This window comes from Rhinolophus ferrumequinum, chromosome 22 (assembly GCF_004115265.2).
Source record: "Rhinolophus ferrumequinum isolate MPI-CBG mRhiFer1 chromosome 22, mRhiFer1_v1.p, whole genome shotgun sequence".
Lineage (NCBI taxonomy): Eukaryota > Metazoa > Chordata > Mammalia > Chiroptera > Rhinolophidae > Rhinolophus > Rhinolophus ferrumequinum.
This window is the reverse complement of record NC_046305.1, coordinates 18,712,814-18,740,626: the sequence shown is the minus strand read 5'-3', so window position 1 is coordinate 18,740,626 and position 27,813 is coordinate 18,712,814. Positions and strand designations below refer to the sequence as shown.

The 27,813-nt window shown below is 38.8% G+C and overlaps 1 long non-coding RNA gene across 3 annotated transcripts in view; it reads right to left on the bottom strand.

The window, feature by feature from the left end:
• Nucleotides 1–25,539, bottom strand: part of LOC117014623 (uncharacterized) — a 184,470-nt gene extending 158,931 nt beyond the window's left edge. For all 3 annotated transcript variants that reach the window (XR_004421554.1, XR_004421556.1, XR_004421557.1), the window contains exons 1-2: nt 25,364–25,539; nt 16,879–16,990 (exon numbers count right to left, since the gene is read on the bottom strand). This is a non-coding gene — a long non-coding RNA (uncharacterized LOC117014623). The remainder of the gene's footprint in view (nt 1–16,878; nt 16,991–25,363) is intronic.
• Between the last annotated feature and the right edge of the window lie 2,274 nt (nt 25,540–27,813).

Genomic DNA, 27,813 nt, shown 5'->3' with positions numbered 1-27,813 from the left:
ATTTGTGCCAGTCATTACCTGGATTCATATTTCTTTGCTGTTAGATGACACACTTTTCCTCACAAAATATTTCTAATGTCATTTTGTATTTTTTTAAATAAAATATGATTAACTGTTGGACTCTCAACAATTATTTGAAATTCCAGTGTTTTTTTAAAAATGTGTATAATGTTAATGAGGAAATTTGGCAATAAACAATTTATTTACATTTAGAAATTGTTGCCTTTATATTTGTAACTGTAAACATTTTAATCAGAGTAATACTAACATCAATAAATTTTCATTGAGAAACAATTTTCCAGAGCAAACTTTACTGGTTCTGTGTATCTCTGGTTTTTAACAGTTTCACTATGATGTACTTAAGTTTCACTTTCTTTGTGTTTATCCTGTTTGGAGTTTGCTGAACCTCTTGAATCTGTGGGTTGATGTCTTTCATCAGTTTTCGGAAAGTACTTAACAATTATATTTTCAAATATTGCTGCTTCTCATTGTCTCTCTGCTATCCTCTGGGATCCCGTTCCACATATGTTAAAACATTTGATTGTGTCCCACATATCTCTTTTGTTCTGTCCAGTTCTTTTGATTTTCTTTTTCTTTCTGTGATTCAGTTTAGCTATTTTTGGGGGGCTATCTTTAGCTATACTAATCCTGTATACTGCTACATCCAGTATGCTCTTAAACCTAACCAATGTATTCTTATTATCAGATATGATATTTTTAGGTTATAGGATATCTGGTTGATTCCTTTATGTAGATTCAAATTTTCAGTCGATCATCTCCATCTTGTCATCTCTTTTGTACATCTTTTCCTCCATTTTATTTAATATATTATAATAGTTATTTTAAGCCTTTGTACTAACTACAACATCTGGATCATCCATGGGTGTGCTTCTATTGCTTGCTTTTTCTCTTGATTGTTAGTCATGTTTTTCTGCTTCTTCACATGCCTTATAAAATTGTATTGTATAGTGAACATCATGTGTAAAGAGTCTTAGTGCCTGAAGCTTTTATTTCCCCCCAGAGGATTTGCACTTTCCTCTAAAAGGCAGATAGGGAGAGGGACTGATCACCTCAATCCAATCAGGAATTGAGTTGAACTGGAGCTAGATTGCAACTTCAGTTAAAAACAGTAATAGCTATATACAATGTCAGAGGGGTAGTAGACTTGGGAGTGGGGGGTTATCACTTTGTGAGGAGTGTAAAGATATCTAATCATTATGTTTTTTTGTACATCTGAAACTAATATAATAAAAAATTAAAAAGTAAATTAAGTTAAAAAACAAAACAAAACAGTCCACCTCTGTTTTCAAATAGCTCAAGGAGAGTTGTGTGTTTTCTGTAGACCTATACAGAGGGTTTTCCAAGTACTCTATGACAGTGAAACACTTCACTCTGCTTTACCAGCCCAGCCTCTTAGCCTCTTGAGCCACTCCAGCATTTAGCAAATGTCCCTTGGGAAAACTTGGTTAAGATATTTAGAGCTCTTCCAGATCCCAGCTTGTCAGGTTCCTCTGCCTGTTTTGTCTTTCTCTAGTTTAGTCCCTCTGTCTAGGCCATGCCTGACTGAACCTCAGCCTGTGAGCACATTTGCAATTGTCTCCAGGAAAGAAAATGGCCAGTAAACTCAGCTAACCAAGGAAGGGGACTAACCCTTGGAACTTAAATTTATCTAATACTTTTTGCTTCCTAGCTCTCCAATGTCTTTAAATATATATATATATGTGTGTGTGTGTGTGTGTGTGTGTGTGTGTGTGTGTGTGTGTGTGTATGTATACATATACACACACACACATATATATATGGTAATTTATCTCATTTCTTCTAGTTATTACAGCAGAAGCCAGTAGCCTGACACAACATACTATTGAGAAGCAGAAGTTCCCATTAGCCCAAATTAATTTCACAGATAATTTTCTGTATAGAATAAGTAAGCTTTCCTCAATATTTTTCCATTTTATTATTATTTTACTGACATGTTCAGTTTTTCCATGTAATTTTACAACCAAGATTTGATTTATTGATCAGTATTTTTAACCATAGGAAATTACATCATTCATAGCATCTGCCATTGTGAGTTTTCATCTGTGATCATAGTTTCTACCAAGTTTAATTTTACCCATTCAAATTTTACACGTCTAAACTTAGTTAAGAAGATTCCATTCTTCAGTCAACTTTTAGACTCTAATATAGTTTAGCAAGTACAGTTTTAGATACTGTAATTTTTACTTTGTAATGACTATTTTCCCCAGGAATGTCCATCATAATCTCAATAAAAGACTGATGATATGTACTTAAGTCTTATTTAATTTCTAAGAAAATTGTGTGTATCTCTCCAGATATTCCAGAATTTTCCAGTGTCCTAAATTGGTCTATTGCATTTCTAACAAATTTCTTCTACAAGTTACTAATGTCTATAGAAATGCAAACAGCAGTGCAAAGAGCAAAGTGACAAAATGGGAGTGGTAGGCTTTTAATAGCAAGACCAACATGCCTTGTGTCATGATCAGAACACAAAGATCCTGGGATATGAAACAACTCTAAGGTCTAGAGTTGACTCCATCCCAACTTGCTCTGTCCTTGCTTCTCTCTACACCTCTGCTATTGCCTCCTCTCTCTAAAATAAGCTTCCTGTGATCAATCATGAGTATTCTACTCCCTCATAACCTTAGATCTTTAAGAGTCCATTATGGCTGGTTTGGCCCCTCTCCCTGTATCACGATGTTCCTGCTTTAATTCCCTCACTCTTTTTGATATGATGTCTGGGTTCCAAATCCTGAGAGAGGAAATGTGACTAGCCCAATGTAGTCTGAAGGCTATAAGGATCCAAGTTCAGGAAATCTTCTCAGGAATGTCTCTAACCCAGTTTTTCTCAGTGTGATCTGCAGACCACCTTCAGGTCTAAGAATCACTTGTCTACATTCTACAGCCCTATGTATTTCCCTCAACCATGTGGGAAATCAGGCAAGAGGCTCCCAGGGCTCCCAGTGGCCCTTCCCCACCCTGTACCACAAGTAAGCATTCTGATGTACCTAAGAAAGTTCCAGTCTGGGTTCAAATACCAGTTCTACCTCCTATAAACTTATCCTGAGTGAGTTCCTAAATTCTCTCTGAGTCTTAGTTTCCTTATCTGTTAAATGAGAGAGTTATAGCTGCCTTACAGAAAGAAATGACCTAATAGATATATGAAGAGCCTGACACAGAAAAAGTACTGAACAAATATTAGTTCCTTTTCCTCTGAGGGCAAGTCTGTGATGTCACCTTCATACACAGAGAGGATAGCACAGTAATGGTGTGTGGCTGGAACCAAGCAAAACACGAGATGAACCCAGGAAATGAAAGAATGAATTTGCCAGCAAGAAACATTGTTATTTTTTCTCCTTGCCAAGTCTGATTTTCCCAGAGATACTGCATTTCTTTGGATAACTCAGCAACCACTCAATCCAGATATAGCTTCTCAGGCAGGCAACATGTTTACAGTCAAAATGTTCACTTCCACTTCAAGTTTCCAATCCCCTGCTGCTACTTTCTGCAAACTTAATTAATTAGTTGCAGCTAACATTTGTTCAACCTCATGCAGCAATGGGAGACTGAAGGAAATGGGCTCTTATAAATTAAAAACATTTCAAAATATTGTCTTCTCCCAAGAAAACATTTCTTTCTTTTTTTTTTTTAAATTCACACTCCATTTGGATAACTTTAAGGTTTCAAAAGAAAACAAACAAGGGAGTTCCAATTAATGTTGATTGTCCTTAACTATTTCGCAGCCACAAATCTGTGCTACCATTTATTATCCTAAGCATTGTCATCCGCTTAATAGAGATGCAGCGAGTACTATACCTATCTCTTTTGTGATGCTTAGGTAATTATGTCACATTTAGTCCTGGTGTGAAAATACCTGCCACACACTCCATCAGTCAGCAGATTAAGATGTGCCAAAGCCCTAAGCAATAATGTTGTCTTAGAAAATTAAAAGCTCAAATACCATATCGAAGGACATGATATATGGCAAGAGAGTACAGTAAATTTTTTTAAATTACAATTTATTAGGGTGACAACGGTCAATAAAACTACATAGGTTTCAAGTGTAGAATTCTATAATACATCATCTATATATTGCACTATGTGCTCACCACCCAGAGTCAGTTCTCCTTCCATCACCATATATTTAAGGCCCTTTGCCCTCTTCTATCATCCCTCTCCCCCCTTACTTTAAGTGAAATAAGTCAGACGGAAAAAGTCAAGAACCATATGACTTCACTCATATGTGGGATATAAAACTGAAGGAATAAGACAAACAAATAAAGAAATAAAAACTCATCGACATAGACAATAGTTTAGTAAATTTTTCTTAATTGATTTGGCTGTTTCACTATCAAGACATAAGAACATTGGCTAACACTACATAATAGGAAGAGTGGCTAGGAAATGGCCCCATGAGCAAATATCACTTTATCCCAGCAGATTAATCCAAGAGATTCAGATAGGGCATTCTTATCTGTTGGCCTAACAGCTACCAGTTGAGTATGTGTAATCTGTGGGGAAAGCTCCTCCAATGGCAAACCAGTATGAGACAGTGTCCCAGTTGCTGATTTTCTGCTATGCTGTCATGATTTTTGCATAAGATTTCCTTATATAAAAAGGACCAATAATATTTGTTCTGTCTATAGTGCATGATTGGTGAGGCACTCTGTACAGTTCTACACAAACGTAAACTGCTGTTGTTATAACAGAATAGAAAGAGCTTTGAACCAGGAGTTAAGTTGCCTGAGTCCTAATCACAGCTCTCCTCATAAATTGATTGAGTCATTGCCTTGGGATGCATAAGAGAGCAGATTAGGATGGTCAACAGTGACATAGCATAAACAGTGCCAAGTGGAAGACACACTATTTGGGGATGCTTCTACAGGCTCTGTGAGACTCTGTTAGAATAGCCATCACTATGTGGAGTTATCACCAATTTCTTTTTCATTGTATTGTCATCTTTTCATGTGTGCTGATAATAGTTCTAATATTCAAATATATGTCACAAACGCAGTTTGAGGATCACTGGTTTTAATCACGGAAGTGGAAGGGAACAGAAGGGGAAAGTTAGGGTAACTAAACCCCAAATCACTAAGTGAATACTTTTAAGTTCTCAGAAATGTGAGGCTATGAATGTTTTCAGAGATTCCTGTCAATAGTAATGTTACTATAGACACAAGAAAAGTAATCAAAGCAACTATAACAATAGAAAAAAAAACTTGGCGCAATTTTGCATAAATAATGCCAATAGTTATTCATGTAAAAATATCTCCACTTGTACCTAACTATAATAGGCATAGTAATTTGCATAATAATTACGTATATCAGATTATTTTTATTATAATACTTATTATAATATTTGACTTTGCTCAATTTTAACAGTCTTGCTTGTGTATGTATGCTCAAATAGAGAGATTGATATAGCAAATCTGTCTCTCTCTACATATATACTAAATACTCGTATATATTTTTATATATTATTGTTCAAGTAGAGATAAAAATATAGACATATAGCATGATCTGTCTCTCTCCACATATATTTTATATATGTATGTGTACATATCAGAACAAGAATATATATGAATGTTTAAATATATATAGAGAGACAGACAGACAGACAGAGAGATAGAGAGAGGCTCAGAGTAGACAAATAATTGCTTATGAGTTGTCAATAGCCCTTCTCTTCACTAAAATAACCAGGTTTGTTGGGGGACGGCAATACATCCAACTAAATACACCGTATGTGCAGTATTACTTGCAAATAGGAGTGGCTACATATCTAACTGCTAACATGAGAAGTAAGAATTGGTAGGTGGAGCTTCCAGGGTAGCACGTGAGAAGCAGGGCTGATTGGGGGGCAAGCCCACTTGCCCCTTGCTGGTCCACTTCTCTCTGTCTGGAGCACTGATGCTATACTTGAACAGAATCAACCAGTTTGTGATTCTGAAGTGACAAATCCATGCTAAGGATGGCTAAGTAGAAAGGGAGAGGGAGGCTGGGTCTCTGCTCTCACCAAGATTTGCCAAATCACCATTGGAACATCTGCCTCCATAATTCTCATATACAAGAAAAACTGAACTCCTACTTTTTTTAAACCACTGTTTAGAAGCCTCTGCTCTTCGCAGTCAAGTATAATTCCTAACTGATAGAAGAGGAACATGGATCCTGACCCTCAAGACGCTGATAGTTTTGCTGACAAAACAAGATAGGCATTTATGTCTGACCTGGTTAAACACCAGCACTGGCTTTTATATGAGGGAGTACTTTATAAACAGTGCAAGCTGTAAATGCTTCAAAATAGAGAATGAAGGGTGTGCACTGGAGGTTTTGCAAAACATCTTCATGTGGAAAGGACCTGAGCGGGCTCTAACACACAGGGAGATGTTAACAATTAGAAGAGGAGGAGTGTAGTTTGCTGACTGACTGTACAGGAGGATGGCTACAGGCTGTGGGGTAGCTGAACATGTATTTGAATAAGTAGGATGGGGCTGGGCGACAGGGCCTTGAAAAATCAAGTTGTGGAATTTGGATTTGCAGGTGGTGTATAGCTGTCAATCATCGTTTATTTGTGTCTTTCCCTGGCCCCCTAGCTACTCTCTAGTCCCAAGTTTTTAATTGCCCATAAGGTTGTTCCACCAGACATCCCAACTGATCCCAGGTAGAACTTGTCTGACAATAGAATTCATTGTTTTTCTTCATCAAGTGATCACTGGTGTTATCAATCATCCTGCCTTCTAGTATAGATATTTTGAAGTTAACTTTGACTTATTTTTCCTCTCCCAAGTCTTATATCTAATGCCATGTAGTCCCACCCTTCCTTTCTTCAAAATGTCTCTTGAATTCATTTCTCTCCATCCATTTCCACCATCACCATCAGTGGTTGTCTTTTAACCAGATCTCCTGCAAGAGCCCCCTAACAAATCTCCCTCCTGACAGCTTCTCCATGCTGTACTCATCCTATAAATCACTGCCAGAAAAATCTTCTGAAATTACTATTTAAGTCACATTGCTCTGTCCCCAACTCACACTTTGAGAACCTATATCCCTCTGCTGAGCTTAAAAGATCTTTCATGTTAATTCCACCGGACCCATCTACCTTATTTCCCACCACCCAGGAACTGCAACCAGTGCTATAGTCAACTGGACCTCTCAAAGAACCTACCTCAGCTCTAAATTCATTCCTAGTTCCCACTGACTCCAAATGCCCACTGTTCTCCTTTTTTGGTTGTCTAAATACTATTCATTTTTAATATTCAGTGTGCTATCCTCTTCCACAAAGAGACATTGATCTCCCCTTTTCTGGATCCCCACCCCATTTACAGTTTATATTACACAAGGTATTATTTCTAATTGTTTATGTATTTCAAGGTAGCCAGACAGGTAAATTGTAAAAGAGTAAGATCTCTGGAAAGTTGAACAATTTGCCATCAACTCTTGGTATTGAGGGACCTCTATGCCTTAGTCTCTGCCAGAGCCAATCCAACTATTTACCCTTGAACAGAGTAGATATTCAACTAACAATTTATGAAACTTTTTGATAGTGTTAGGTCAATAAAAACTCCATAAAATCTTGATCATTTGATGACAATTAACTGATTGAGGTTTATAAGCGATGACACCATGAATTTATACTTTAGGAAGAGTAAACATTCCTGTTTTCCACATCTGTGAATTCTGACTACGCCATGTGAGTTTTAGGTACACTGAGCCAATATAGCTTCCATTAATTATAAAAACTATAAAAGAAGTTTCATTGTTGTATAGAATTTATTAAGATTTAATGACTACTGATTATAGTTTGCTTAATTCCCATTCATGGACAAATTTACCTTGAATTGCTGGACAATTATATATACCATTGTTCAAAAGGTAGTAATTATTTCTAGCAGAAAATTGAGAGGTGTGGAATTGAACCAGCTGAGTCCATCCAAAATACCTAATAAATTCTGAAAACCTGTATCGTCCTTTTTTATTTATCAGATCCACTTGATATTTTTGTAGTTTTCTCTTTTGATTCAATGGAAACAATTCCATTGGCAGACACAAAAAGAGTACCTATTTAAAGGTGAATCTGAGCAAAAAGAACATCTTTAAAGAACCAATTCATAATCTTCTTATAAATAATTGATTTCTTTTCTAATTGTTCAAAAACAGGAAAACTAGACATTCAATCAATAGTTATACATCCTTGAAAAATGTATTATTACTAAATAAATACATTGTTTTAACAGGTCATATGATACATCAGAAAAAAACTCTAGATAATGTGTTTTTAAAATTTTCCTTTTATCTTGACATCACTAAATGATTGGGAGTATTCACCATTAAGTTCTTTAATGACAATATCCTTTCTCTTCAAAATGGCTTTGAAGTCTTCTACCGCCTATTGCAAGTATTTGGATACTTCCCCAGCAAGGGTGGGCAGGAAGCCAACACAAGCCACCAGGTGCCAATAGTACACCTGACAAATTAGCCACACGACTGGAAAGGGGTGGGTCCATCCTCCTGTCAGAGGTTCATTTCCTCTCATTTTCTCATGAACAGGAAGTCATTGGAATGGGGAAAAAAGCTTTCCTTAAAGACCCATATGACCAAAGGTCTGAACTTTTTAATTCCTTGCTAACAAATAACTTAGATACAAGTTCAGACTAATCACAAGACTTTATTTACTTTGACTTGTTTAACCCCGCTGATGACCTGGGTTCCAGAATGTTATTCTTCAGTTAATACTCAGGGACAGATGTCATATGGAATAATTACAGCTGACAGAGGAGGCAGATCTACCTCAGCCCTTGCTCAGAACTAGGCCTAAAGACTGAAAGGGTCTTGACAAGATTTGACCAAAGACATGGGTTAGGCCCAGAATCCTATTTAATTGACCCAATTCAACAAGACTGACTTGAAGAATTTAATCAGAGTTGACTGAGATTCCATAAAATACTGCTCTATATCATAATACTTAATTCAATTACACCCCCTGAACTAATGACTTGTATCTGTGTCCTAAAGATCAATTATTCACCTTGATGAAGGTTAAATAAAGCACAATAAAAGGAATGTCTTCCAGCTGAAAAGTAATCCAAAAGATAGAGATGTATACTTAGTCATCTTAATGCCATCCCAAGAGATATACAAGATAATGCCATAACTTGTAATGCATACATAATTAACAATTATTAAAATATATTTTATATACATGCTTTTTGAAAGTACTTAAAAAATGGCATACTGTACAATATTCTACATACAACTTGCTTCTTTCACCTAACAACATACTGGCATCTGTTCCTCACAGTCTATATAGTATATTCATTCATTTTAACTGATATATCCAATCAACTCCCTCAATTTTTTGCCAATGTGATAGGTAGAAAATGGCAACTCACATTTTTTTGTTTTACATTTCTTTTACAACTAATGAGGCAACTCACATTTTTTTGTTTTACATTTCTTTTACAACTAATTCATTTCAACTAATGAGGTTGAGCATGTTTTTCAAATGTTTTCTAGCCATTTGCAATTTCACCTGGGAATTGCTTACTTTATATCATTTGCCCATTTTTATGAGTGATTTATATTTTTCTCATTAACTTGTGGACACTCTTTGAATAATGGGTAGTAACCTTTTTTTTTTTTGTAATGTATAATTTAAATATTTTGTCCCAATCTGTCATTTCTCTTTTAACTTTGTTTATGATTTTTTTAATAAAGTCAACTCTGTCAGGTTTTTCTTAATGGTCTCTGAATTTCCCATCTTGTTTACAAAGACCTTCTCATCCAAGATTTTTTTTTTTAAAGGTTCATTCATAGTTCCTTCTAATGCTTGTATAGATTTGATTTCTATGTTTAGAGCTTTATTCCATCTGGAATTTACTTTTGTGTATGGTATGAGTCCAGATGGAGAGCCATTTGTCTCAATACCATTTGCTGAACAGTCTATATATCAGCCACTGATTTGAAATGCCTCAATATTATCTGTTAAATTCCTCTATATTCTTAGGTCTGTTTCCAGACTCTATTTTTTTTGGTTAGTTGATTTCTCTATCACTACGTTTGTATATTAATTTCATCGCTACAGTCATATATTGTTTGAGATGAATAGTTTATTTTGATAACTGCTTGGGTAAGTCCCCACTCATTTTAATATTTTATTTGTTTACTTTTCGTGGCTATTGTTATGCATTGCCCTTCCAGATGAACTTCAGAAGAGGTTGCTCAAGTTCCATTAAAAATACCGTTGAAAATGAGACTGCATTTCAACTTATGGAAAAACTGGATGAAATGTTACATATTAAATGCATCTGATTTAAAGCACAATTACAGTTTCATAAAAATAAAATATTTTACAGTGCTTTTGAAAGTTAACCCTTTATAATATAATGGGGTGTTTTGTCATTATTCTTGTTATATGAAGACTTTCAGGGGATAAACGGGAACACTTCCTTTGGATTGGCTGCTCATGCAACCTAACTGTAGCAATCCTATGCTATAAAACTATAGTATATGTTATGAGATGTATGCAGCATGGTCCCTGTCCTTGGAAACTTAAAACCTAATTAACTAGCTAAGACATTTTACAGATATAAGGCATATTGATATACACAATATACATATTGATATCAGGCAGCTTATATTAAGAATCAGATGAGTTACTGTAGACAATAAAAGCACCACAAGTTCAACAGCAGGAGATTCATAGTCAGGGCCTAGAGGGTCTCTCCCTCTCTTATTTTGCAGACGAGAACATTAAGTCAGGTTAAGTCCTGGAGCGAAGCAGTAACAGAAAACATCAGGTCTGCTGAAGCTCATTCAAATGACCTGTCCGCTGCATCCAGCTGTCACTCCTTTACACGTTTATTTGTAGACTATTTTAGAATGATCTAGAAATCTGTATCTGTGAAGCAGAAGAGTCCTTTAGAAAACTCTAACGTTTCTAACTGTGTCAATACCTACAAACTAGTTCCCCCAAATCAGTTAAAATGAAAAGGTTGCATTCAAACAACTCTATTGCAAGGATTTCTTTTGATCTATATGACATCAAATAACAGATATTAATGATGTTTCACTTTTCAACCAGTAGTTTTGACATTAGAACACATAGCCTGTGTCTAGGTAATAAAATGGGAGGAATTTTTTTTGCCCCTTTAGGCATTTCATCCCCTCGTCACATTTAAAGCCCTCAGGTAACAAACTCTAAGACCCACAGGAATCTTTACACCTGTGGAGAAGAGATTTCTAAAACTCAACATCAAATCCACTTTTGATTTTCCCCTGAGTTTGTTTCTGTCAATGTTAGGCAGGTAACACATTTCAGCTTTTAAGCCATGAAGTGATCTTTTTTTTTTCAGGAAAAAAAAATGCATTCACAGCTTTAATCTTATATTTCCATGCGTATTGAGTTAAATGTTGTAAAACTATCAATTCTGTCAAAACCTAGCAAAGAGAAAACAGGACACCATGCAATCTTAACGTCCAAACTGACTAGTGATTATCAGAAATTAAATGTGCAGGAATTCCAAATCTTTTTTTATCTGAGATGTCTAGATAACTTTTGTTTTTCTATAATTGTATGAGGTTTCTACATAGTATTTAAGAATCAATTATATTGCAATTGATGTAATTAACTCTAATAATCCATTAAAAGTCAGTAGGAGGGCTATTCAAGTCAACAGAAAAGAAGGAGTATATTATGAAGGTGTTATTAACCTATACAGAATTTTACCAGACATTTTCTTTTCTCACCTAATAAATACACAGTGGTTGGGAAGGCTGTCATTATAATTTAATGTGAACAATAGTCCGTCACTTCTTTTCCTATGCAACCCTTAACTAATTCCATGTACAGTGCACAAGTAAAATGAAACCTTTTCTAATCAGGGTACAGACATATCAATCATCTATTCCTCCATGATTAAAGAAGAGGTCCTTTCCCAGCAAAGTGAAAGAGAAGTGGGTATTAGCAGAAGTTTCAAGCCTACCTTCTCTTTCAGTTGACAAGTCTCGGTTTCTGATGCCTGTCTGTGCATTGCAATTAATCCAAGAGTAAACAGCCAGTTTACTGTTTAGAAATTCTGTTTAGAATACTCTAGAGACCACTAAATTGCCATTGAAGGCATAGCTATGTATTCCCTTGAGCATCAAGTGAACTTTGGAGCATTTTGAACCTTTCAAATTAAGTGAGACGAGAACTACTCACCTTCACGGCAATCCTCATGTTCACACTGCTGTGACATCACTGATCTCTAAAACAGCCACCCTCCACACAGCTGTCCTGGTCATCCCTGGGTCTCCAGGTCACAAAGCAAGTCCTGGGGGTTCAATCTGCCTTCTTCATGTCCAGGAAAATTAAGTCAGGAGAGCATAGTTTCAATCACAGGTCACCAAACAAATGCCCTGTCCTTTTCTGAAAGGACTCTCACCTCTCACCGGGTCCCAGCTCTGCTTTTCCAATTTGATAATGAACTTGCTTGCTTCTAATATGTGCACAAAAGGACACTTCAGTATTAGTCTTAACCAGTTATCCCACTGGAGACATCATTAGGAATACAGACTGTGTTAGCTTCTCCTGGCTTCACATATGTCTCACAGCCACTGTCCCCAGCTATTATCAGGAATGTCACCTTCTACCCAGACAACAGCATACCATGTTTCCCCAAAAATAAGACTGGGTCTTATACTAAGTTTTGCTCCAAAAGACGCATTAGGGCTTGTGTTCAGGGGATGTCCTCCTGAAAAATCATGCTATGGCTTATTTTCCGATTAGGTCTTATTTTGGGTGAAACATGGTAGGTATAAAGCTGCAGGAAGGTGTGGGGGAAAGAGCACAGCAGATGGAATCACAAGACTTGTTATGAGTACAGGCTTGGCCATAAATTGGCTATGTGATCCAAAGACTATCACTCCTCTATCTTGGCATCTGTGAAGTGGGTAGGAAAAGGTCCTACCTTACAGGACTATTATTAAATTAGCTCCATTAATATGAAATAAGCCTTGTAAATTAGAAAACACTGCAAAATCTGAGAGTGTGTTTGTTTAAAGTCACCAAGCGCTCCCAAAGCCAAGAAGAAAAGGGCTAAGGTAACAATTCTCAAACTTTGGTGCACGAGATGCATTTCAGGATTTATTTCAAAGTGCACATGCCTGTTTCCCAGGTGATTTGAATTCAAACTATAGGCTGAGAAACACTGGGCAAAGGGGTTGGCTGAAAATGGATTCGGACTCATTCATTAGATATTTTAAGCACTCGGAAGCCTTCAAGGATACAAATAATGACAAGATACGGCTCAGTGTCCATCTGCTTCAGCTTTACATGTAGAAGGAAGTCAAACATCCAGAAATCGAAAAAATATAAGGCTGTGTGTGTCAAAGCAGAAAAGGTACCCCATACGTAAGACCTTTACGAATTTCTCCCTAGAGCCCTGACAAACATAAATCCATATTCCCTGGAAGAAAGCTCTGGTTAACTTTGACACCTCAAACGCTCATCGTTAGTGCCCTGTGTTCCCTTCTGCACAAACCTCACTCCTAGGCTTGGACAGTCGACATGAGTCATCGAGTCTCAGCCAGGAATCAAGGAGAGAGTGTGGGTCCCATCCCCTTTCCCGGACAGTCAGGCCTCACCAAGGTGGCATCTCTCAGAGATGGAACAAAGAACTCTTTTCATTCTGGAGAGCTCCTGTTTCATGTGGTACAGGTATAGATTGAACAAATCCACCAGAGGCATGGGCAGCCACAGTGACTAGAATACGAGACTTCCCCTCTGAAGGTTTCACTTTGAATCTCCTCCCTAAGGCCAGTCCCGGAGAGAAAATTTGGACACAGCAAAGCAGCAGCTTCAAAGTCACAGTAACTTTCTACGGGCCTGGGAGGAGATGGAGAATGTCACTTTCCTTTTTTCTGCAACTCCCATCGTCACTTTGTACAGGTTGCAAGAACACAGAGCAAAGAGACCTGGTCCAGGAGTCAGGAGACCTGGGTTGTCGTTCTGCCCCTGCCAGTAATGAGCTAGGTAACCATCTCTCTTTCTTTGGCCACATCCTTTTCCAAAGAGAAAAACGCCAGAGACTGACATCTACACTGACTACTTCACAGGGTTACCGTGAGGGCTGGATGAAAAACTTCTTTGAAAAGTAAAAAGTGTCATCCTGAAATACAAGAAATTAACATGAAAGCCCCAAAGTAAAATTTTCAACTTCTGAATTATCCAATTTGGTTAACGAATGTTGTCCTCCAGCTCACTAAAGCTTTCTCTGCTGCTCTGCTTTGAAGGTGTAGGCTGCTCCTCTAATAAGTCACCACCATTGATTCCTTTACAGATAAAGACTTGCAAGACTAGGTTGTCCTATTGAATTCTCTCTGACTCTCACAGGTGTGCTTTCGCTCTCTCCAGGCCTACAGAAGCTTGAAATGCTCTCCCACCCCCAGCCTCAACCTGACCACACAAACCTGGAGGGGCCCAAACACCTCTGACCCCCGCCGCATTCATGTGACACTTTTGTTCAGTGCTAAACTCGCTTGAGAGGGGAAAAAAATACCTCAACCAGGAAATAAATCTTTTACTGCTATTTCATCCTCCCCTCACGTGGCGCTGGAATATCACTTTAAAGAACATTCTTGTGGCCTTTCCAGTTCTTTTCCTTTAGGTCTGCAAACAGGAGTAGCCCGTCCAAGGGGAAACTACTCCCCAGCAGAGCAGTTCTTCAAAGGGGACTTCTTCGGGCAGGAAAAGGGAATGTCTGATACTGTGGCTGAATAAACAGACTCATCAAGGCTAGTGCCAGATTGGAAAACCAGGCCCTCTGAACCGCCAACCCCCCAGCCATGCACCTCATGTGTGTTCTCACTCTGACTCTCACATCTCTGTCCTCTGTCTCTTTCTTTTTCTCGTCCATTCTGTCATCTTCTTTACCAAATGCAGGTTTCAAACCTCATTCTTGAATCACAAACTGTTCCATTATCTTAACTCATGAAGTTCACTTTCACGGTCAAGATTCACATGTTCCCACCATCACCACCAGCTTTCCTCAAGTAGCTCCTTTTAAAGGTAGAAGAGACAGTCCACACACTCAATGTTGTAAGACATGGATGGGGGCCAATAGAACCGTAGAGCTTGACAGACCCACCAAAGATCATTATTTTCAGGAAAAACTACAGATTTACAGATTCGAAAAGATGATTGTTTACTCTGGACTTTTGAAAGAGTCCAGAATCTACCAACCCCATTAACAACTAGTTCAGTGTCTCACAGTCCGTAGAAGTATTTCCAAATATCTAAGCTAAATGTATACTATAATTGGTTTTTCCACTTGAATAGAGCTGGTCATAGTGAAATTCCAAACCATAGGTCATAGCAGGGCTTGAGCTTAGAAATTGGAATTTCTTTCCATACTGGAAGAATGTTTTTCTTTTTAAACAATTATAGCAGTAGTTGTTATGGTTATTGAGATAATCTGGACACTAACTAGTTTTAGTTGCTACATGCATATCCATACTATCCACTCACCTTATCAGTGACAATTCTCAGTGGTTTTCCCACAACACATTACCAATCCTATGAGAATTTTTTCAAAAATTAGGCAGAGGGTCTCACTCTTATTCTTTAGTTCTTAATATCTAAACACTTTCTTAAATATTTCTTTGAGAAATATTTTATAAACTTTATAAACTTCAAGTCCCAACAAAAGCAAGAACAACAAAGAGTTAAAGAGAATAGTTAAGTAAACATCTTGTCAGTAAGGACCTCTGAAACCCAAAGCATTGGCATTTTTTTCCAAGAATAAGTTCTTAACCTCACCACTTAACCACATGCTACTTTACCGTCAACATTTTTGCATAGAAAGTTACCTTCTAAAAGACTAGTTGAACCCCACACTATATCTTTGTCCATTCTGAATATTTGCCAGAAATTATGGCGTAGTCACAGAAACAATCTAATTTCCCTTAGTGTTTCTAATCATCAAAAACACTAAAAGGGCCCAGCAGGTAGCTCGGGTGGTTGGAGCTCCATGCGCCTGACTCCAAAGGGTGCCGGTTCGATTCCCACGTGGGCCAGTGGGCTCTCAACCACAAGGCTGCCAGTTCAATTCCTCAAGTCCCGCAGGGGATGGTGGGCAGCGCCCCCTGCGGCTGAGATTGAACACGGCACCTTGAGCTGAGCTGCCGTTGAATTCCCGGATGGCTCAGTTGGTTGGAGCGCATCCTCTCTCAACCTCAGGGGTGCCGGTTCGACTCCCGCAAGGGATGGTGGGCTGCACCCCCTGCAACTAGCAACGGCAACTGGACCTGGAGCTGAGCTGCGCCCTCCACAACTAAGACTGAAAGGACAACAACTTGAAGCTGAACGGCACCCTCCACAACTAAAATTGAAAGGACAACAACTTGACTTGGAAAAAGTCCTGGAAGTACACACTCTTCCCCAGTAAAGTCCTGTTCCCCTTCCCCAATAAAAATATTAAAAAAACAACAACAACAACACTGAAAGTCCAGACTACATAGCCATGAATTAGTAAACTTATTTTAGTATGGGCCTAGAGCTGTGTTTTGTCTACGTTTGGGGAAGGAGAATGAAAATTCTAACGCAGCCACTCCGATGCTGTCTGACAAACAAAACCTGGATATTTAGAAACATCTCATCAACAAATAGATTTTTTAAATGATTTTTTTATAGGCACCACCATCAATTGCCTACTGAACTAAGAATAATAAAAGTCAGTGATCATTTTTAACCAGTAGGAGTCTACAGTGCACCTCCTCTCCTTTTCACATGCATAGATTAGGTTCTCGATTATGCAATCATTGGCGCAAACATCCCCTTAGACACGCTGAAGGGACAAGGTGGGAGACATTCATTTCAGTTACCTTTGCCCAGGCTTTATTTGTTCTGCAGATAATCAACTTTGGACTTCTTTACCCAACCAGTCATCTTGCACAAACAGTCAACTCCCTCAAAACTTTCTGTTCCCGTGGGACCCTTGAGAAAACAAAATGGAAAAAAAAAAAAAAAACCCACGATTAACATCTACTTTCTTTGGTCAACATCCTAAAATTGAGCAATTTCTGGACATCTTAAAAGGGACTGTCCTAGAGTCAGGTTGACAGTTAGTAAACTCCCTATTGATCAAATAACTGAAATCAGTAATAACTAGAGTCAGAATTCTGAGGTTGCAAACACTTGTTCTGTAACTATTTAGTGCTCCTCTGTGTAGCATCATGAAGTTTTTATCCACATTCATCCTTTGTAAGCAGTGGTGTCTAAACTTCTAATCCATAAAAAAATTTTAAGGCCTATTCAATTTGTGTATTTTTACTCATAATTACATATGTATTACTGTATTGTGTGCATCAAAAATATACACACCAAAATTTCTTTATTTAAGGTTAAATAAAAAATTAAAAGAAATAAAAGGTTTAATGTCTTCTTTATACAGTGGATCATTTTGAATTCTCCATGGGGTGTGGATATCCTACTTCCAAACCCACTGCTTTAAGAATGCAGCGACCTGCCATTCTCTCAAACTCAATTACCACCTTGCCCGAATCAAAACCTGTTTGCAAGAAAAGCTCTGCTGTCAGTTATTATCATCTTATGTGAATAAGGACTCATTATTATATTAGTGCTTCCCGCAGGATTCAAATTTTAAGTATGCACCTAATTATGATAAGAAAGCTTTATTTCATGCTAATGCATTATCAGGTATAGCAAGACAATTCGTGATATTTGGAAGATGGAAATGTTTTCTGGTGGCCCTGAAATCAGACAAGTGGGTATGTCCCTTATCTAGTGAACAGGCATGGGCAGCACCAAATTTTGAATATAAAATAGTTTTAGAGACAGCAAATTGGTTAGAAGAGGGAAGAGTGGTGATGATGCGTTGGCTACAATTTTTCCTGAAGCCAACCCTAAATTTCTTCTTAAATTATATGTTCATTTACAGAATCAGTGCAGGGAGATACTTAGATGTGATAGAGGAAGGATGTGAGTCCTCCAAGCCATGCTTGTGGCTTTCTCCTGACCAATAAAAACAAACCTTGATAAACTCCCACAGGGCTGACATGGAAATTCAAATGCCTGGTAGGCAGACTCTAGTTGAGGAGTAAGACTTCTATTGTTCAAGGAGAAAAAAAAAAATCAGTTTTGCTCCAAATAATTGATCACAAGTACTTACATACCTCAAGAACTTATGTTTGTCAGGCATTTACGAAAAGAATTTTCCCAGAGGAGCTACAATCTAGATTTTTTTTTCCATCTTTGTGACTATGAAGTTGAGGTGCTTTAACAATCTGAATAATCCACTAGACATATGTATTGATCTAATTTATCAGGTAATTATAAAGTGATTTACTTGATTTTAACCTATAAAACCAAAGTGAAATACAGCATGGAGCTTACCAATCAGCTGCTGAGAGATGTCTCCTGTGTATGTATGTTTACATATACATTTTATATGTGTGTGTGTGTGTGTGTGTGTGTGTGTAGAGACACTCCTGCCATTCAGTTTACTATCTAGTTGGGTAAATCAGGTGCCCATGAAAAGTTACAAAGTGATACATCTATCAGTAGGCACAAAAGAACAACGTTAACACAAAACACATCAAGTAAGTGTGTGCTGGCCGAAAGAAGAATAGGATATAATTAAAGTCTCTTATGAATTTCCAGAGAAAGTAGGGACAGGCATTTCGGACACATAAATAAATGGCATGAGAAATGGAAAGAAGTTTAATTTAGCAAATCGTACTCAGGGGACATGAGATTCACTAGGGTGAGAAAAGTGTCCATATTGATGAAACATGAGCTATGAAGTTAAAGTTAATAGATTGATAGGGGAGCCTTGTTACATGACAATGAAGCCAAAATTTAGTTTTGTTTGAAACACCCAGGTAATTAAGGCAAAGTATGTATTATTATTGTTGTTTGACTGAAAATATCCCCTATCATGTCCTTTCATGCTATGTGAGGTAACATAGATATATAGACACAAGAAGGCACAATATGATACTAGTTTCCTGGCTGGGAACTTGACAAGTGTGCACAGGAATACCGCCTGCCCTTGGACCTTTTCACGTGTTGACCTTTGTTTCTGACATGTCAAGGTATCTCTTGTGTCATCATGAGCCCCTTCCCCCAACCCCTCCGAGCTGTTACCACTGAATGGACATGACCTATGCCAAAAATGATAAGGCCTGAGAATTGCTGAACAGTACCAATTCTTCTGTCAACATTCCTGTGCTGAAATCTCCTTTTACTTACCAAATATAGCTCGCCTTCCTTCAAGGACACAAGGGAGAAGAAAACTGAGGCAAATAATCAAATAGTTCTCTCCAGAAGATAATTCTCTGGATGGAAACTGAAAGACGCTGCCTATCTAGTTCATCCGGTATTGTCTGGGTTCCCCTCTTGCTTTACAATAGTTACAAGTTACTTCACTTGCACTGGGTCATAATAGCTCAAAAGAGGAAGCTCATCAGGAACAAACTCTGACTTTTCACCTCTCATATTCCCTCTTATAGGTTTAACAAGCTAGTCTCAGCCTCCTTGCACAGCAGGGACTCAACATGTTAAGCCACAGATGAATATTCCCGTTTTGATCAGACCATGTTTTAAGGAATACATGGACGAAGCAGCTGATCAAGTTGGTCATCAAGATACGCATCAGATACCCACAAAATGATCCACAGAATGACCAGACCACAAGTTATCAGAATAGCTGTTTGTTAGCTTCGTAACCAAATATACTTGATATTGAGATTTACTGTTTCGCGGTTGATTGTAAAAATTGTCAAGTTAAACTAAAGTTAATTAGGCTAAATTTTAATCGCCACAATGGCAGAGGCTGTGCCTGTTTTGTTCAACACTTTTCCCCAGCACCTACTCTACTGTCTGTCACATAATAGGTGGTTTTTGTAGCTTGTCATTAAGATGACAACCATCAGTTCTTTCCTTCCTGAACGCACAAGCAATTCCGTTCTAGTGAGGTGGAATCTATTTCTCTAACTCCTGGAATCTAGTGACTACTTTGACAAAGAGAAGATAGAAGTGATCTGCATGACTTCTAAGGCTGGGTCTTGAGAGGCTTTGCAACTCCTACCTAAACTTTTTAGAACACTTGTGCTGGAGGAAGCTGGTCACAAGGTCAGAAGGCTGATTACCAACAAGCTCTGAGAACACCCACTTGGACAGAGAGATTCCTGACTAGCCCAATAACAGACATCTGATTAAAGAAACCTTTAGATGGCTCTAGCCTCAGCTCCCAGCTGACTGCAACCATACGAGAGACTCCAAGTGAAACTGCTCAGCTCAGCCCGTCAACTTCAAGAACCAAGAGTGATGATAATAAATGATCGTATTTCATCACTAGGTTCTGACCAGTTTGTTATATAGCAATAGATAACTGGAAAAGAGTTCTATATTTACTGAATAAGTAAATGAATTAATAAAAGAAGCCACTTAGAATAAAGGATTCCCAAATAAACCCAATGAAATCCATTAAATAAATTATTAAGGTGATATCAACAGCAGTAAATACTATCAGAAAATTGGACAACTCTGTGGATAATTAAGGCCAAGAGGAAATCTGCTACAGAGTAGAGAAAGTAATTTTTTTGAGAGTGGAATTTTCCAGATTCACTAACCATCTTGACTGTATTCATTAGATGATTGCTCAATGCCCTACTTCCCTTTGTACAAAGTAAACTCATGATTGTGTTTCAGCCATGATTCTAGGTACAAAGTAGGAGAAAATATATCAACCAAGAAGGAACATGGGTAACCATGGGAAATAGACTTTGTGAAGCCTGATTTTTCTATGAAGACTCCACTATTCTCTCTATTCTTTTCATTTTGTAAAATAGACTTTGGTCCAGGTACACTGTGTAAAACAACTAAATATAGCCAGAGATCAGGGTGGGTGGGAATGGAAAAGGGAGACTAAATGCTGGGCACGGGCAGCGGTTACATCATCACATCCCCCATAATTGTGCTATTATCCACACAGCACTCTTCAGCTGGATACAGTCACCACGTTATAATGATAAAAAGATTAATTAGTGACATGATCCATATCTTTCATTTCTTTGATGGTTGTAAATAAGTCTGAGTCACTCTACCATTATTTTTACCATAAGCACGATGGTCTTACCCTTGTTTGGTGAGGAAGATAAATATCCAGAGGATGTCTTTCATCTTCCACTGAGTTTTAATGTTGTGCCTTTTCAGATGAAATCACACCAGGGTCTGGCCCTCCCTTTCCTGAGGACCCTTTCCTTACGGCGGGACAGGTCCTTCCTAACATCCAAACCCACCCCAGCTCCTCTTCACTGAGAATACTCCAAACCCTGCTCCAAAGTGAATTCATAAATCCCACATTCCCAAAGAGATCCCAACTCTGCCAGAGCACAAAGGTCATGTTCCAAACAAAATGAACAAACTATAGAAATAATTTGACTAACTCTACACAGACAAATTGAGAATGTAGTTTAAAACAAAAAAAATATGTATATATGATTGACAATCTCCATAGATCCAATAAACCAGGCTACTGTCAAACCCGCCTCTTTCTGGCTGTGCCGGCAGGACATTTGTTGAACAAGCAGTTCTTCACGGTCCTTCTAAGCAGGCTAGAAAGAAACATTGCTTAAGCTGGGGCAGAATCTAGGGCAGTCATTAGGGAGAATTATCAGATTCTATGGACCGGAGTCCTTGACATCTGACTTAAACACATGGGGAGAACTTTCTTACTTGCTGTTGATTCTGTTGTCCTCCCATTCAAATCAATTCGGTGTATTGCCTGATATTGACTAGCACCGAGGGGAGAGAATAGTTTAAGATCTGCCCTCATGTAGCTTTCAAGAGAAAATGGGTTATGGAGGAATGACCAACGTGAATTTCCTATGGGAAGGACAGGATCAGTGCACCAGACATTTTTTTGTGGAAACTCAGGGAACACCATCTTTGCCCTTCTAAGCTCCCCTCTGTACCACAAGGTCTGAGAGCCTGCAAAGTGCATTTGCCAGGCACACTTGCTGGTACGATTCTTGGCATAATCCGCCACTGAGAGGCGCAAGCTTTGAAAGGTGGAAGGTAAAAAACCATGGTTCTCTGTCAGTAGCTACAAGCAGGAATGTGGGCAGTGGTAGACAGCAGACATGGGACTAGGTGTCCGCTTCGGAGCATCCTCCTGAGAATCACCTCCTTCCGTCCTGCAAGCCGCTGAGCTTGTCAGTGGCAACTTGGCCTCCTAGTGATTCCTTCACTTCAGATTTCCTGAAAGGTAGTAACAACTTCCTTCACCTTTACTCCTTGGCTCTCCCAATGATTCCATAAACTTCTAATTCCTTACACTAGATTCCTCTCTCATGGCAATATTTCTAGTGTATAAGTCAGAATAGGATAGGTATAATTTGGTAATAAACAACCCCCAAACTCAAAATAGTATAAAAACATACAGGTTATTTCTTGATAGGCTGAATGGCTTCTATCTTGTAGCTACACTAGATAGCGAACACCTATCATCCAAGATCCCTGTGGAAGAGGAGAGAGCACAGAGAAAACACACACACTTTTTAATTCCCTGGACCAAAGGTGGCACAGTACTTCTGCTCACAGTGCATTACAAAGAATTGGTCCTGTGGCCCCAGTTAAATTGCAAGGGAGAGGGGACCATGGTCTTCCCATGTGCCCAGAGAGAAGAAATGGTTTGGTGAACAGATTGCCTTACATCTACCACAAGGGGCTTCCATTTTTCTGACTAAACTAGACTGTTATATTTGGTACCAGATGTGGTGTCTGGTAACAAAACCCTAAAATAGGGGACATTGACTTTGTAGTGAAGTTGTTGTAAGCAGATGCATTCGGCTGGATGGCGGGAGATCCACATCATGACGTGGAAAAACACTCAGCAAGACCACTGCCTTTAGTAACTTGAACGTCCGACCACGTCACTCTTGAGCTTGTAGGTGAAAAATAGCATGTGTTGGTGGTTATTGGCTGCTTTTGACAAGATAATAGAAGAAAAAGAGGATTATCGGGAAAAAATGAACTGGTTCTCAAGCAAAGATGAAAAGAAAAAGCAACTGCTTCTAGAACTCCCTTCCGGTATTGATTTTTACATTAGTCAAGGTAAGTGATGCTTGCTGATATAACAAGCAATCTTAAAAAGCTCAGCGGCTTAATATATTAGTTTATTTCTCACTCAGAAAGAGCCTAATGTGGATATTCCTGGGTGGGCAGCTGTCCTGGCTGGGCTCTTTCAAACAGTCATTCAGGGATCCAGGTTCCTTTCACGTAATGGTTCTACAGCTTCTCTATATGGGTGACATCAAGGTTGTCCAGCCAGAAGACAGAGAGAGAGGACGAGGTGGTGGTGGTGGGCGGGGGGAGAATACAGAAACTATATACAGTCTTAACTGAGAACAAAAGTGACACACATCTCTTCAATTCAGCTCATACGCCACTGAAAAGAACTAATCACATGGTCCCAAATCACTGCAAAAGAGGCTGGGAAGTGTGGTCTCTGGTTGAGCAATTCTTTCCTTTAAAGAGCTCTACACTGTGGAAGGGAAGAATGAACTTCACTGACCAGCTGGCCATCTCTGTCGCAGTACTAGGAAGTTTGGGGGATTTGGGGGGCGGGTTGGTTTTTGCTATTATATACTTTCCCCCACTTTAATAATATAGCTTCCTCCTGTTCTTTCCAACTTTCCTCCTTTTTCTTTGACATGCACTTGCTTTTGTCTGTTTGACCTTACTTTCCTCTCTTATTTTGCTGTTAATGATCATTAATTGTAGCATTCTACTCTCTGAGCTATTTCTAGGCAAGAGGTCAAGAGAAAAAGATGGGTTTGTCATCTTGTCAGAATTTGGAAAGAAGTCATTTCTGTGCCTTTTCCTTCCAACTCAAAGCCCATATGATTCTTACTGTAGAAGTGATAGGCAGTGCAAGGGGGAGTTCAAAACAAATCTAGGAGGGCAAATAAAATATTTGCAAGATCGTGGATGCTTTGTACGCTTCCTTGTTCCATGTTCTTCCATGTTTTCAGGTTTCCTGCTGGCTTTGGGCTAGAAGTTTCAAGTGTTCAGTTGTTTTCTCTTTATTCATTTATTAATGGAGATCACTCGTCATGGTTGGATGAGGAAGGCAAAAGTGATCTAGACAGTTTTTAACTGTCTGATAACACAATTATACTGTTTAGGGGATTTTCTTTCACTCACAGATGCAACTTCCATCCATTTTCAGTTTGAGGGAAGAAATAAATATACATTTTGAAAAGGTGAAACTTGAATATTCTGCAATATGCAAATGCCACATTCCTCTATGATTGGTAACCAGCACAAGTAACTATTTCTTCCCCACCACCTACCTCATTCTATGCCTTCTTGAGGCGGGGGGTGTAGAACAGAAGAATAAGGCTTTGGTTCCTATCCCATTAGCTACTGTTGTTTGGGGTAACCCCCAGTATCATGAGTTGGGGAATCACCTGCTCAGGAATGTGAGTTTCCTAACTGTAATTGAAATCCATGTTGAGAAAGACTCGACACTCTCAATTCTGTGTTGTAATTTGGCAGAGTCCCTGTAAAGTCATGGCCTCACAGCATCTTTCTATTTCTGTGTTTGCCCTTTTTTCTGGTGGGGGAGCTGACATGAAGCCAGAGTCCCAGAGCCTTGACAAGCTTCTAGAGGCACTTTTGAGGATAAGAGCAGAAATACTAGCAGTACATAACATGCTTTATCTACTTGCCAGACACTGTTCAAGTATCGTCTCATTTAATCCTCTCAAAAATGTTACAAGGCAGGTTTTGTTACTATCATCCCTATTTTAAAGATGAGAACACTGAGGCTGGGAGAAATTGCGTCCTTCATTGAGCTATTGAATGTTACTTTAAGAACTTTAACTTGATTCTGACCGCAAAGCCTGTAGCTTAACTACTTTATTACCAGTCTATTTCCATAAAAACTACCCAAAGAATTAACATAATGATGGTGGGAGTAGGGCAGGGTCAAATCAGCAGAAAATAAGAAAAACATGCAAATTCCCATGGAAATTAATCACAACAACAATAATAATTACCAACATTTCTTGAGTACATGTTAAATCCTTTACATGGATTTAGAATCCATGGAATCATCACAACAATCCTAAGAGATAAATGCTATTTGTTATTATATCCTTTTTTTTTTTTTTTGCGGAAACTGAGGCACAGAGGAATTAAGGTACAGGATCACACAACTGGCAATTAGCAGGATATAGAGGAATTGAAATAAGAGCATAATGAACCTATTTGTCCTCCATGAAGATAAGAAGGGCAAATTGGAAGGATAACTCTAGAAAGTTCTTCAGCATAGCTTACCGTCTGATTTGTTCACACAGTCAGAATCCTCCTTAGGTAACGGGAATCCAAAGCCCCAGCCCAAGCTCTTTCCTCAGTCTGAACGGAGGAAGTGTTGGGTGATGCCTGTGTAGCCTCAGAACAGTCCGTAGTTCCTCCCTCACCAGACCAGGAGGGTTCCAGTGCCAAGGAGCGCTTCTGTCCTATTGAAAGCAAAGAATGGTTGCCTCTGAAATAAGTACAAAGAGCAAGCAAATTTAGTCAGTTTATGCAAAACACAAAATGGCATCTGCCATCTGGAAAAATACACCAAAGACGTGAGCCGTCAAGCCCCTTTCAAGACTTTGGCATGTAAAATCAACATTTTTTTTGTTTTTTAAGGATGAAAGGTCCATGTGAACTCCCAGATTCATTAAGTGTAATCCCCCTCCCTTCATGCTCGCCACTGGCCATCTACTCTCTGATCTTACATTCTCCCAGTTAAAAAATAATAACAATAATTTTATATATATATATATATTTTTTTTTTTTTCCTTTTCTCAGTGGTGCAAAGAGATCTCTGAGAAAATGGACTTGACAACAGAGGGCTTTTAAAAAGAAAGTATTTTTAAGATCCTTCTTTTTTATGTTTAAAATGGTTTAAACAAATACACTTGCCCTTGTATTGTGTATATATATTGTGTATGTGTATATGTGTATATATATACACACACACACACATAACCACACATATATATATATGTGTGTGTGTGTGTGTATATATATCTGGAATCTAGTGTGTCATTGACATTCCAGAGGTCCAAAAATTGTGGGTTGATACTGCTCCTGTCTTTAGCATCACAGACTCCTGATGTTGCTTCCATCTGCGCTCCCTTCAAGGAGTTCATGACAGGTGAGAACACAGAGGACTGGTCGGGCTTTGCCTTGGTGCCAGGCAAGGTAAGCAGGGCATCCAGGCAGAAACATGTCCATCAGACAGAAGTAGAAGATGCTGGCAATGCTTATATAAGAGTATGGCTAAATGGACAGGAATTGAGACCTAGAAACTGACTGATGCGGTGTAAGGGACAGGCTGGTCAAAGTACATGGACTGAGAAGGGACAGAATCACAGCTGAAGATGGAGTTATCTATGGGCTTGGAATCAAGGAGCCTGGAGCATGGTCAGAAACAGCGAGTGAGACAAGAACTGGATCGTCACACCTGTAACGGTAAGTAGAATGAAGTGGTTCCCATGGGCCAGCTACCTCACATGTATTAGGTCATGGTCACAACTCTATGTGGGAGTACTTCACATCTGAGAAAACGGGTCCAGAGAGGTTAGGTGACCATGTCTAGATTTAAAGACGAGTGGTCTGATTTCAGAGTCTATCCCTATAACCACCACATTTTACTGCCTAGTATGCGTATGTGTAGCCCAGACTAGAAAGATATATACCATGAAACTACCAATTTTCCCCTGGTGGTAGAATAACAGGTGACTTTTATTTAATGCATTGCTCTGTATTTCCCTATTCTCTATAATCAAAAAGTTTCCAGCGTTACTGGGGAAAGAAGCTAAAACTTGCTTAATGAAGGAACGAAGCTGAAATTTAATCAATGAAGAAAACTTGTTTTTTTCAGGAGCAGAAGACCATGTGAGACCAAAGGCTGGGTTGCGTGTCTGAGTGGCAGCAGGATTGGTCCTGGTGCTGTTCATATCAGAGTTTGCTGTCGTCTGTGACCGATGGGGATGTATCTTTGATCCACAACCATTCAGCTCTTCCCAGGTCAACCCCCTTCCAAGGCGGAGGATGGTTCCCAAGGATGGACTTTTGGGAGTAGGGGAGGCATAGCAGGGGACAGGGATGATGGCTGGGTAACAGTTCACATCTCCAGGGCTGATCTGATCAGAGCATCAGAGTCTCTACTTTTCTTAGTCAGCACAATCTATCCATGTGTGTTTGAACCCTGGCTGACTCATTCAGTCATCCCTCACCACCATTTAGAAGTGCCTAGTGACGATATCTTTCAATGCATTAAATTAAATAATCTTTTGATCATTTCTTTACACTTTAGATTTAGGGAGACACACTTAAGTTTCCTTGAAGTTGGTCCGATGCATGTAGCCTGCTCTAATGGAAAGAGGCATAGCTTGGAGTCCACCCACCAGACCTCAATTAAAATCTTAGTTCTGCTACTTATCAGCTAGCTGTGTGACCACAAGACAATCTGTTTAACTTTGACCCTCAGTTTCCTCATCTGTAAAATGCAAGATGCTAGTTAGAAGCATTGGATTGGCACAATAAATTATTATTATTATCAGAAACAGTGATAACATTGGATGCTATAATGCATACGTTCCAGCAAAGACCCATTCCTGCCAGTTCTGGGAAGTTAACAAGTTGCTACAAAAATGATGTGACAATAGATTCCAGTATATTATTGAAATGACATTCTCCAACTCCAGGGGCTGAGGAGCTTGTTGCTATCA